Genomic DNA, 13,721 nt, shown 5'->3' on the forward strand with positions numbered 1-13,721 from the left:
AATTTAAAATAAAGAATTTAGCATGATTTTTTTATTAGTCACCTAGAAATAGTGCAGAATATTAAAAATAAATATTTGTTTTTCATTTTACTATGAAAGCCTGTTTCCACCACTGAATACAAAATTTTAAAAGAATATTGCAATTTTTTATCTCACAATTCTGACTTTTTTCTCAGAACTGAGATATAAACTCGCAATTGCGAGGTATAAAGTCAGAATTACATGATATAAATTCACAATTGTGAGATAAAAACACGCAATTATGACTTTTTTCTCAGAATTGCGTATTATAAACCCACAATTGCAAGTTATAGCCAGAACTGTGTAATATAAATACACAACTTTTTTCAGAATTGCGTGATACAAAGTCGCAATTGAAGTTATAAATTCACAATTGCAAGATAAAAATTCACAGTTGCAAATTATAAAGTCAGAATTGTGAGATATAAACTTCTGTTTATGTCTTTTATTCTCAAAATTGCGTGATATGAACTCGCAATTGCGAGTTATAAAGTTAGAATTACAAGAAATCAACTCACAACTCTGACTTTTCTTCAGAATTTACGAGATATAAACTTAAAATTCTGACTTTTTTCCTCAGAATTGCATAATATAAATTTACACTTGTGAGAAAAAGTCAGAATTGCGAGATACAAACTTGCAATTCTGACTTTTTTCTCAGAATTGTGAGATATAAACTAGGAAATATGAGTTATAAAGTCCAATTTTGAGGGGAAAAAAGACTGTTCTCAAAATTACAAGTTTATATCTCACAATTCTGACATTATTTCTTGCAATTGTGAGTTTATATCACACAATTCTGAGTAAAACGTCAGAATTGCAAGTTTATATTTCACAATCCTGACTCACAATTGCAGTATCACAAAATTCTGAATTCATTTCTCAGAATTGCAAGTTTATATCATAATTCTGACTTTATAACTCCCAGTTGCAAGTTTATATCTCATAATTCTGCAATAAAGCTCAGAATTGTGAGATAAAAAGTCGCAATAACTTTTTTTACACTTTCTGTTCAGTGGTGGAAATAGGCTTTCACATTTTACATGTTTTTTGTTTTAGATTTTTCAAAATACTTTTAAATTCAATTGTAATCATTATTATACTTTAGTACTGTCATTGTCTAAAACAAAATGTTAAAAATGCAAAGAACTTCCTGTACGTACAATGTAAAGTTTGGTATGCTCACCTCACTATCAAAAAGAACAAATGTGAATTGAAAAACAGCGGTGAAGCATGATGAAAGCTACATCAACTCCCAAATACCAAGAACATGACTTGTTTTTGGATCCCGTCAGCAGCACGGAACATAAAGTCACTCTGTGTTTCTTACGTAACCTCCTTCAAGCTCACTTTGCGCTTCACTTCCTATATAGTCCTTGTGAGTACATGGAGAAACATCCTCCAAGTGCTTGTTCAGGGAGTGTGATTCCTAATCGCAGCTCTGTCATTGGGTTTTAACATCAATTCTCACTCAGTCCAATTCCTCGATCCTCAACCTTTCCATAAGAGCTGTGCCTTTGAGAGCCAACCTCAGTCCGACAGTAACAGCAGCTATTTTTGTGCTTTAAACTGGATGGGTCAGGCAATCAGCTGACAAGGTGGAAGTGGAGGTCTGACACAACACAGTACTTTCCCACGGTGTGTAATGCTCACAGAGTTGGACTCCTTTTTATTTAATGGCACAGAGGTAATTTAGGGACCTTGAGGTGATAAAATCTCTAGTTCTTTACACCACACATCCTGTTCTATGTGAACACATTGAGTATTAAAGAAGCATATAAATGTGTCTTAGCAGTGTGTGGACACAACCACCCTACAATGATAAAAATCCATTCTTTTCTTATTTTTTAATCTATGAAAACCTAAACATTCTTAATTGTCAAACCGTTTTGATTTTCTGAGTAGTATGATGTTATTCTACACAGGCCCCGCCCACGGTCACTGACGGACAGCTCTGTATTAGCATATTTACGCTCGTAGCCAATTACATGCTGTCAATAGTGTCTCATAAGCAAAGCAGATGTTTTGTAGTTCGATGTAAAAGTAAAAATAAGAGTCTTCATTTTCTCCCTACATCAAATCCACTGAGGATGCAGTGGATTCGTTTTGTTTTTGATGGTAACGCCACTGAATACACAAAAAATGGAAGAGGGGGTGGAGTTAGTAGTAGCTCATTATCATTTAAAGAGACATGCACCGAATTAGCTTGCTGTGAACAGAGTTGTTTTTGACAAGTAAAAGTGTTTTACAAAACCATTGAGGAATTTTAGCCAAAGTATATTGCAGACTTTTCATCAAGACCATAAGGAATCATACCAACTTGTGGAAAATTGACATCTGATGGCCCCTTTAAAAACAATTATTATGCAGCTTTGGGGAATACTTGCTCATCTGAAAACTAGAACTAGCTCTAAATTCATATTGCTTGTCATGCTGCAGACTTGCTGTCATTTCATACAAATGCAGTTGAGTCTCGGTTTATCAATTGCAGTGAAAATAACCTCAGAGGGGTTCAGTATTAATGTTACTATAATATTGTTGCAGGGTTTGTCTTGTTACTAGAACAATTGATTTTCATTGTAAGGGGCCGTTCACTCATAAGAAGTTTTCGTGTTTGAAATAGTGAGACGCTGTTGTGAAGTAAAAAAAGTTCTAAAGATGCGTTTTAAAACTTTCTGAATGACATGCGTAAGACATTGCAAAAAAATGATGGAAGACACAATCACAATGGTCAAAGATATCCATCTACCACGTTTAAATAACAAAATAATGGATGAGCCCATCAGTGGAATGCAAAAACACATTCTGTGGCACCATTTTTTTTTTTAAGTGGAATACTTAAAATCTAATCAACCTTAAAAAAAACATCAGCTCTAATTAATATTTCATGCACACGTATTTATTTATTTGGCGATGTTAAAAATATGTTTTTGTATTGCACTGCATTGCTTTTCCATTGTTTTTCTATGTAAACATGCTACATGTTTAGTGTCACACAGAACAAATTTCAGCATTTAAAGGGATAGTTCATCTAAAAATGAAAATTCTGTCATTAATTACTCACCCTCATGTTGTTCCAGACCAGTAAGTCCTTCGTTCATCTTCAGAACACAAATTAAGATATTTTTGATGAAATCCGAGACCTTTCTGACCCTGCATCACAGCAACGCAACTACTACGTTTTATGAAGCTAGAGAATACTTTTTGTGCGCAAAGAAAAAAAATAACAACCTTTTCATTTAAAAAACAATTTATCTTTCTTTTCAGTCCTTGATGCGCATACACAACAAGAAGTAGAAATTGAGAAGAAATTGTTGATTATTTTGTTGGTTGTTGATTATAGTTGTTATTTTTGTTTTCTTTGCGCACAAAAATTATTTTTGTAGCTTCATAACATTACGGTTGAACCACTGATGTCACATGGACTATTTTAATGATGTCCTTACTACCTTTCTTGGTCTTGAATGTGTCAGTTGCGTTGCTGTCTATGCAGGGTCAGGAAGCTTTTAGATTTCATTAAAAATATCTTAATTTGTGTTCCAAAGATGAACGAAGGTCTTACAGGTTTGGAACGTTATGATAATGAGTAATTAATGACAGAATTTTCATTTTTGGATAAACTATCCTTTTTAAAAAACTGTGAAACGCAAGGCAGTGGAATGGAAAAAAAATTAAAGAGGTCATTGGATGCAAAATTCACTTTTACATGTATGTGTGTCACCTTGTGGAAAATGAGCATCCGATGACCCCTTTAAAGTCTAAAGGTTTCTTAGTGGAAGACATAAAGTAATATAAACTCAAAAATGTCATGTTCACATATTTATTTCGGCAAGTAGCAATGTTAGGCGTCAATTATACAGAACGTGTTTTCGTATTTCACTGCAGTGCTTTTCCATAGTTTTTTAAAGTGTTTTTTGTAAACAAACGCAAAATGGACATGTTTTGGGCAGATCAAACAGAAGTTGTTTCAGTGTTTTAAAAAGCGAAACGCAGAGCGGTTGTTTAAAAAAAAAATGTGATGTCTTAAAAAATTTTGAGAGCTGTGTTGCATGAGCGCAAAGACTAAAGACATCCATCTAGTGAATTCACATAAAAAAACAGGGAACACAGTGGAATGCATTCTGTGTGAACGGCCTCTTTGACCACTGTACTTGCATCTTTTGCAGTGTCTCGCACCATGACATGGCAATTTAAAAAGGCAGTGCTTAAGTTACAATACAAAAATTTACAGATAATGTACTCACCCCTTGTCATGCAAGATGTTCATGTCTTTCTTTCTTCAGTCGTAAAGAAATTATGTTTTTGAAGAAAACGTTTCAGGATTTTTTTCCATATAGTGGACTTCTATGGTGCCCCGTGTTTAAACTAATGTAGTACTAAAATAATGTAGTTTAAATGTGGTTTCAAACGATCCCAAATGTGGTTGTAAATGATCCCAGCCAAGGAAGAAGGATCTTATCTAGCGAAACAATCTATTATTTTCATAAAAATAATACAATTTATATACTTTTTAATGTCAAATGCTTGTCTTGTCTCGCTCTGCCTGAACTGTTTTTTTCTGGTTCATGACGATGTAGGTTGATTTTTGAAGTTGAGGGAGTTGAAGTTTTTCGACATAACTGTCTTGAGCCAGAATACACAGAGTTCAGGCAGTGCAAGACAAGACGAGCGTTTGAGATTTAAAAGTATTTAAATTGTATTTTTTAAATGAAAATAACCGATCGTTTCGCTAGATAAGACCCTTCTTCCTTGGTTGGGATCGTTTACAACCGCATTTGGGATCGCTTGATGCTGCATTCAAAATGCATTTTGGAAGTTCAACATCGGGGCACCATATCAGTCTGGAGAAAAATCCTGGAATGTTTCCCTCAAAATACATAATTTCTTTATGACTGAAAGAAAAAAGACATGAACATCTTGGATGACAAGGGAGTGAGTATATTATCTGTAAATTTTTGTTCTGGAAGTGGACTTTCTGGTGCAAACGTTTGTATCTCTATATCTGTGTTTCTCATTCCACTGCCATGCATCATTTTTAAACACAAAAAGGCATTTTGTGTGAACATCCCCTCATGCAGGATAACGTACAGTCAGTATTATTGCAAAATAAACCCAGACAGGGTGACCCCAACGAAGAGCACACATAACTTACATTTAATCCCATCACGGTACTTGAACTGAAAAAGCGTATTTGCGCATTTGGGTGAGTTGTCTGGGTTTGACAGGGATGAATCATCCTGGCCATGTTCTGTACACAGTGGTTTACCCCCTCCTTGTTGTTTGGCAGATTTACTTGCAGGACACGGTTGGTCATCGCTTGAGTGCTCGCCTATATTTCGTTCTTTCTCTTTCAGTTGGAGGTAATGAGAACAATGTCAGTAAACCTGACTTGTGGCTTGAATACACGGCTTTGCTCCGGCCGCCCCACTCAGCGCATTCAACACTGTCACATTCTGCACATCAGACCGCGCTGCCACTGCCGCAGCCTTTGTGTGCACCGTTGCCTAGTGATGGCACGAGGAAAAGCACAATGCGAGTGTGTGCATATCTTTGCATGTTTGTGTGTCTTTTCTTCGGGTTGCTCAATATCCTGTTTCGGGTTTATGCAGAGCAGGCATGCGGATATTGTTATAATCGGAACCAATATTTAATTAGACAATTACATGAGCGGCGGTATGAATCACGGAAATAAACACACACAGCTGAAAAGAATCACGGGTAAATTTGCGATTACTCATCCAGACAGGAAACTCGGAAACACTTGACTTGCTTGACTGAATCATGGGACAGGACATACCGTTTAATGTGTTTGGATGTGTCCTAGAAACACTAGGAAAATTTTAGTGCTTCTGCTGCAAAACAACGGAAGAAAGCGAGTCTGGCAGAGCTTCAGGAACGTTGAACAATTGATCATGTCTGCATTTGCCCTATAGAGTGCGAGTGGGTGGACAGGGTGCTCATGGGAGACTACGGGATCAGACTAATGTCAGCTGGTTGCAGGATGATTAAAGGAGCACACACATGGAAAAGACATTTTGCTTGGGTAAACAAAATGGTTTAGAATGTTTGTTAACATTCCATGAATAAATTTGAGCCATTATGAGAGGTTTAGGGTAATTGTGAAAAGAATATTTAGATAGAAAATGAACAAACAGAGCATAAAACCTTAAATATTTACGCAACAATACTATTTGTTAACATTCTGTTTCTAATATCAAGCTTAGTAGTGGAAGTTTATGTTAAATCTAAATTATAGTGAGGTCCAAATATCTGGAATTCAAAATATATTTTAAACCTGGAAGTTGTAGAAAGTTTCAACTTTTCACTTAAGTTGTTATGCTGACGTAACATTCTTTTCTAATGAAAAATGTTGAATTAAATGAGAAAAATAAAAAATAATAATATTGAAAATAATATTGTTATATAATAGAAATGTTGATCTCACCTCAGAGGCCTAGACCTTCTTAACTGTATACAAATAAAATCATGTTTTTTTGTTTGTTTTTTTAAAAACAAACACCGATAGCCTTGCGGGCAGTGCCAATGTGCAGCACCGTTGCGCTCTGGACGTCCCGTGTTAGAGTCCCGACTCGAGGAGCTTTCCCAATCTCACCCCTCCTCTCTCTTCCTTCCTGTCAATTCTGATCTTTCCTGTCTCAATAAAGGCAAAAAATGCCAAAAAATAGATCTTTAACAAACATAAAATTTCATATTATATTGCATTTAATTATTATTATTATTATTAATAATAATAATAATAATATTTTCATTTTCTCAGTTTTACTTAAGTCACTGTAAAAAACAAATATTTTGATTCATTTTCTATTATTTATGGGAAATTTATCACTAAATATCTTAACTTTATTGTTATATTTTTTATTTTCAGCATTATAAGTCTATTTAATTTTGACATTTATATGACTCTGCTATAGCAGCGGGTAATAGTTGCTCTGTAGGCTTAATTATGAAATAATTTTTAATTATTAATTAAATTGAATGACATTGAAAGAAATTGTATTTAATGATTATTATTAATATTTTCATTTTCTCAGTTTTACTCAAGTTACTGTAAGAAACAAATATTTAGATTATTTATTGGAAATGTATCACTAAATATTATTACTATAACTCTCACACAGTCTCTGCCGCAGTAATTATTATTATAACTTTATTATATTATTTCCATAAAAGATTCATATACATATATATATATATATATATATATATATATATATAATGAATTGTCTTCCTGTTTTTTAAATATTAAATATTTTTATTAATATTTTAGTATATGAATTTTATTTTATATTGTTTATATATATATTATATATATTATATATATCATTATTAAATAAATATATTTATTATTTAACTCATATTTTGATTTTAAATTTACCACTAAATATTATTGTTATTTTATTAAATATTATTATTTTACTATTTTACCATTGTTATATTACCATTAAATATTATTAAATCTTTCGGTATTTTCGGTAGTGTAATTTTGATGTTTATATGATTCTGCAGTATTAGAGTGTAATAGTTGCTCTGTGGGGTTTTGAATCATTTTTGTTACTAGGGTAAATACATGGCACATGTTATCCTTGCAGCTCCGTCTGCTTCATTAGTCTGCCTAGAGCACACAAACGCTTATGGACCTTCACAAATGGAGTGCCAGATCAAATACGTCACATTATTTTTGCACGAAAAAATATATATATTTACATACACCGCTGAAATGTTGTGCCCCAATATGAAAACATCAATCACCCTCAATGCCAAGAGGGCACAATAGAGCGCCTGACTGGCATGCTGACCCTGACACGCCGTAGTAAGACAGAGACACTAGTGATGGCTGCTGATGATCTGGCTGGGCCCTGCACTGCGGCAGAGACTGTGTGTGAGACAGAGAGAGGGTGGAAGTGTCTGTGGGTCTGCTGCAGAGGCAGACGGCTCATCAGTAATCAGAGAGCGATGCTCGCTTTCCCTCCTCAGGAGCTGTGTGTGTTCACACACATTCAGACAAGGAGAAGATACCCTAACCGAAACACTGATCTGGTTTTTAGGATCGCAGCTCACAGTTCTTTCAGAGACACTTTGAAAAAAAGATGTACTGGGGGATGCTGAGATGTTTTTACACAAGACCCACCTGTCAGAATCACTGGGGGAAAATGGTTTCCATTGCTAATTAATTTGTTCACAGTGGCTAAAGATAGAGTGCATTTTATTTTTTAATGTCAATAGGCTATATAAATTAAAAATGTTGCTTTTGGCCATCCTAAGATCTAGACCTCATTGACTGTATTCAACAATTAAAATCACACATGAATGTCATTTGTATTTTTGACACAATCTATTGAATTGATGTACAATTCAGTGTATTTAAAAAGGATTTATAATTATCAGTTAACTTTATTTAATGACCAAAAATCATGTTACTAAATTATTTTTATAATTATACAGGATAAAATGAGGAATTAAAGTATGTCTTTCTTAGAAACTGCATTTTTTGGCAACAATATATTATTTTTCCTTGCCTGTTTTTGTATACTTAAGTTGCACCAAAGGTGAAATTTAAAATTTTTACCTAAAATATTTTTCATCTATAACAATTTTTAAACTATTATTTAATTTTAATAGCTAATAATAATGATAATAATAATAAAATTTAATTTTAAAAAATCCAGTTACCACCCGATACAAACGGTGTAAAAATTAACATTCCTTAAATTTTTAACATCCTTGATCTGAACCATTTCTACAAGAGAGGAGGACAATAAAATTATAATAATCAATAATTAACATTGAATAATTAAAAATTGAATGTTCCCAGTCTTACCCAAGTTATTATAGGAAAATATGATTAAACAAAAATTTAGATTTATTTTCTTTTATTCATGGATTATACAGTATACATTTTATCACTAACATTATTATTATTATTATTATTATTAAATATAAATGTATATATTTAAATATAATTCAAAAGTCTATTTAATTTTGATGATTATTTTAGTACTAAAAATTTTTTTTTTACAGAAATATTGTCTTATTCTTTTAAAATCTTCGTGAACCACTTTCATATCTTATATAAATGTCTGCATACTAATAATGGTTAACTTTAATTAATTAATCACTATATATATATATATATATATATATATTAATAATTATTAATTATTACTTTAAAGTCTTTTTAAGTGTATTTAATTTGCTTATATGATTTAAAATTTTGTGATTTTTCACAAAAATATTGTCTCATTTTTTTTTAAAGCATCTTTGTGACTCACTAATAATGGTCAACTATTAAAAATGAGGTATCACTACAGCTATAAATATAGATTATAAGAGCAATGTCAGTGCAATGAGCAAAATGTAAAATAAACTACAACGGAAACAAATGCTTTTCCTACCCAGCAATTTTGTCTGGTTCTTAGACTGTGCCATGATGCCTGTGGCCCTAAACCATGTCTGTTCATAGCCGAGTGAGCAATTCCTTTCCCCGTGTCTGTCCAGATGTTGGCCTAATTTACTATGACTATCAACGTATCTCCCTTTCCATGCATATGAGTAAGTATATGCCCATGTTTTGTGTTAGCGCCTACTGGAGGGGGCTGAGGTGAGACTAGACCCTTAGGACCCTGGACTTTAACTGCATGTGTCTAGCATGGCATTTAACAATAACCTAGATCCTTCTAGCATGCTTTCATAAGCACTGTTGAGCGGATCAAAAGCACCGCAGGTGTTCAAGAGGTCAGAGACCCCGTAAACTCGCTGATTTGAAGCAGGAGGGCAATGCTTTTGATAAACTCCCACACTGACATCACAGAAGTGGGTCTTTTAGGCCTGTTTATAAATTGTAAAAAAACGATTTTGTTGTTGATTTTTGAAGTTGTAAATAAAACAAAAAAATTTGGAGTATATTTTACAGGAAAATACTATTTTAGTCTTTCTACTTTAAATTGTTAATAATCAACAGACCTCATTTTACCAGTCTTTACTGGCAAGTTACTGGTTAGAGATCATGTGTGAACATGACCATTTCAAAAATCAGTTCTGGCAATTTTCTGGTATGTTGCTGGTCAAGGACCACAATAAACCAGCAAAGGACCAGCTTAAACCAGCATCAAAACCTACCTACCAGCATATGCTGTTTTTTTTTTTCAACAGGGTACTCATATGTATACAATATAAAACATACTTTTTAATGGTGGCGAAGTAAATTCAAATTAAAATGTTGTACTAACTCAGACAGTATGCAATTTTGGATGTACCGTGACTGTACCTTTTTCCCGAGTACCTTTTTACCGTTGAGCGCCGCCATGATGAATTCTAACTTCTGTTTGGATGCTCTCCTCAGTGTCTTACTATAGGGAGATGAGAGGGTCTGTACCTACTGTTGGAGAAAGTGTAATGGCTAACTTGGATCACATGTCCCTTAATAACCAATCACATTACAGCCTTGACATCAATAAATTTCAGTCAGAGTCATGCAACATTCAGTCGCCGTTTACAGACACCATAGGAATGAATGAGAAGTCCCGTACGCTGGATCCCTCCTGTCAGAAAAAGTCAGTGACTTCTCTTGTAAAACAGCATTTTTTTCATGTTAAACTCTAAAAATAGTTTAATCCAAAAATACTGCTTAGTGTAAAACATGTTGAGGATTAGCAGATAGGCTGTCGATTCATTAAATGATTAGCCGTTTTCTCTAAAAAGCTGTTTATTCAGCGTAGTGAAGCCTCTCTTCCATTGACATCCATTTAAAGAAAACAGCTTCTGGTCTCCTTTCCCACGTATTTCCAGACCGGACGTGTTAGCTTTAGCCGTTGCGCTAATTATTAATTAAACTGAAACTTTTTCTATATAGACGTTTTTCCTGAAGACTTTTAATCTGAAGAATGCTTTGCATTTCTGATGTCCAGTGTTTCTAGTCAAATTATCGTATATTTCGAGTTGATAATCTAATGTTAAACCTATTAAAATGGTTTTAAAAAGCACATGGCTTCATAGCGCCATCACTTGTCACAACGACCATCATTTGTCAGTGCCTCGCTCCTCAAAGTTTAATGAGTGTATAGATAAGGTCGGCAGCTTCGCGTCATCTACTTTAAAAACAGATTGGGCGCTATTTGAATGGGTTCCTATGGAGACCGGAACAGAAGAGCATCCAATCGGAAGTTAGAATTCGTAATGGCGGCGCTCATCGTTTACTCAGGAAAAAGGTCTATAACTAAATATAAAAATGAGCGCAGGGTTAAGTTGTGCTGTTGTTGGCAGCCACAGTAACAGCAATAAGCTTAAAGGAGAAGTCCACTTCCAAATCAAAGATTCAAATAAAATGTACTCACCCCCTTGGCATCCGAGATGTTCATGTCTTTCTTTCTTCAATCGTAAAGAGATTGTTTTTTGAGGAAAACATTTCTGCATTTTTCTCCATATAATGGACCAGTATGGTGCCCCGATTTTGAACTTCCAAAATGTAGCTTAAATGCGGCTTCAAACGATCCCAAATGTGGTTGCAAACGATCCCAGCTGAGGAAGAAGGGTCTTATCTAGCGAAACAACTGGTTATTTTCTTTAAAAAAAAAATACAAGTTAAATACTTTTTAATCTCAAATGCTCAACTTGCTATTCTCTCCATGAACTCTGTGTATTCTGACTCAAGACAGTTAGGGTACACTCTTAAAAATAAAGATGCTTTAAAAGGTTCTTCACAGCGATGCCATAGAAGAACCATTTTTGGTTCCACAATGAGCCATTCAGTCAACAGTTCTTTAAAGAACCATCACTTTCTTAACGTTTTAAAATCTGAGGAACCTTCTTTCACCGCAAAGAACCTTTTGTTAAATATGTTAAAGGTTCTTTATGGAACGATTTAGACAAAAAAAGGTTCTTCTATGGCATCGTGAAGCGCCTTTATTTTTAAGAGTGTATGTCGAAAAAAGCGTATTTTCTTCCTCAACTTCAAAAATCATTTCAAAAATCATCCTACATTGCTGCAGAAGTTCCAACCTAGTCTTTGGAACGTGAACATGCAAAGAAGATCAAACACCCTTAACAAAAAAGGTAAAACAGCGATATAGGACGATTTTGAAGTTGAGGGAGAACATGAGATGGGAGTTTTTCGACATACACTAACTGTTGCGAACCGGAACAAAGACAGTCCAAGCAGAGTAAGACAAGATGAGCGTTTGGCATTAAAAATATATATATATTGTATCATTTTTATTACAATAACCGTTATGCTAGATAATACCCTTCCTTCTCGGCTGGAATCGTTTACAAACGCATTTGGGATTGTTTAAAGCTGCATTTAAACTGCATTTTGGAAGTTCCATATCCAAGGCACCATATATCAATCAATTATATGGGGAAAAATGCTGAAATGTTTTCCTTAAAAAACATAATTTCTGTACGACTGAAGAAATAAAGACACGAACATTTTGGATGCCAAGGGGGTGAGTAAATTATTTGTAAATTGTTAATCTGGAAGTGGACTTCTCCTTTAAGACATTTCTGTAAAGTACTTCTTTGCGTACCAGCAAATGTGTCCGTGTCCGGCGCTGTATACCTTGCATAAATGATGACATAAGAAGAGATGCATGGCTTTCGGTGCTCACGTTAAAATAATGTGTGTGAAATAAAAAAAACGAGTGTTCTTTATCATGTTGTGGACAAAATCCCGCGAACTTCGTCCCGATCAGGAGCTGTATATATGTGCGCTCATACGTTTACAATGCAGCTATACCTCGCGTCGCCTAATGTCATCTACGCACTCATTAAACTATGACTAGGTGAGTCAAAAAAGACAGTCATAAAGTGTTGAAATTATGGTGTCATGTGCTTTAAAAAAAATTTGTTTTAGAGGTTTAAAATTTAGAATTTTAAAAAGATTTAGAATTCTCAGAAACCGGAAATGTAAAGCACCGTTCCAGTTTGACGAGACTTTGGCGTTCAGTATAAAAGCTGCAGCCTATGGTAAATAATATAACTGGGTATGTTTTAAAGAGAAAAAACACATTCTGTCTAATCATCCCCTTAAGCATAGCCCATGCAATAACATCTTACTGGTAAAAAAAAGGAACACTGTTGCTTGTGTGAACAGCACATTTGTGTACTTACCAGAAAGGTCAGTCTGGTAATTTAATGGTAATTTACCAGGTTAAATGTGTGAAAGGGGCCAATAATGTGTTACTTGCTGTTTATTTTGTGAAATTTACAGCAGCTTCTGAGTGAAAATTATTTCTACTGTTAAAACTCGTAGACATACTAGTCCTCTGTTGCTCACTGGATTAAAACATTGTAATGCACAAAAAGTAATTTCACAGATGGTCAAGGGACTTAACGTCTGCAGATAGCTCCGCTATAAACAAACATCCCACTCCTACTAGCACTTCTTTAATCTTATGTTCTACTTAGTTGGATAAGCCTTGAGAGATGTTGCTTTTATAATGCAAAGCTCATTTTACATGCGCCCAATGAGTAACTTCATTATTGTTGTCTTTGTAGAGCCGTTTCCTGGTGAGATTTAAAGCTGGGCTGTGTGGAAGTCTCTCGGCTGCTGAGTCGGGGTCTCCACCTCAGCCACCTGGCCTCCTGGCAGCGCTCCTCTTTTGGACACTGGCAGCAGCTTGTGCCCCATGCCCTTCCCAGATGTTGCGTCTTGAGACAGATGTGCACCCCAGCTCAATATCCAA

The sequence above is a fragment of the Labeo rohita genome, chromosome 23 (genome assembly GCF_022985175.1).
Source record: "Labeo rohita strain BAU-BD-2019 chromosome 23, IGBB_LRoh.1.0, whole genome shotgun sequence".
NCBI lineage: Eukaryota > Metazoa > Chordata > Actinopteri > Cypriniformes > Cyprinidae > Labeo > Labeo rohita.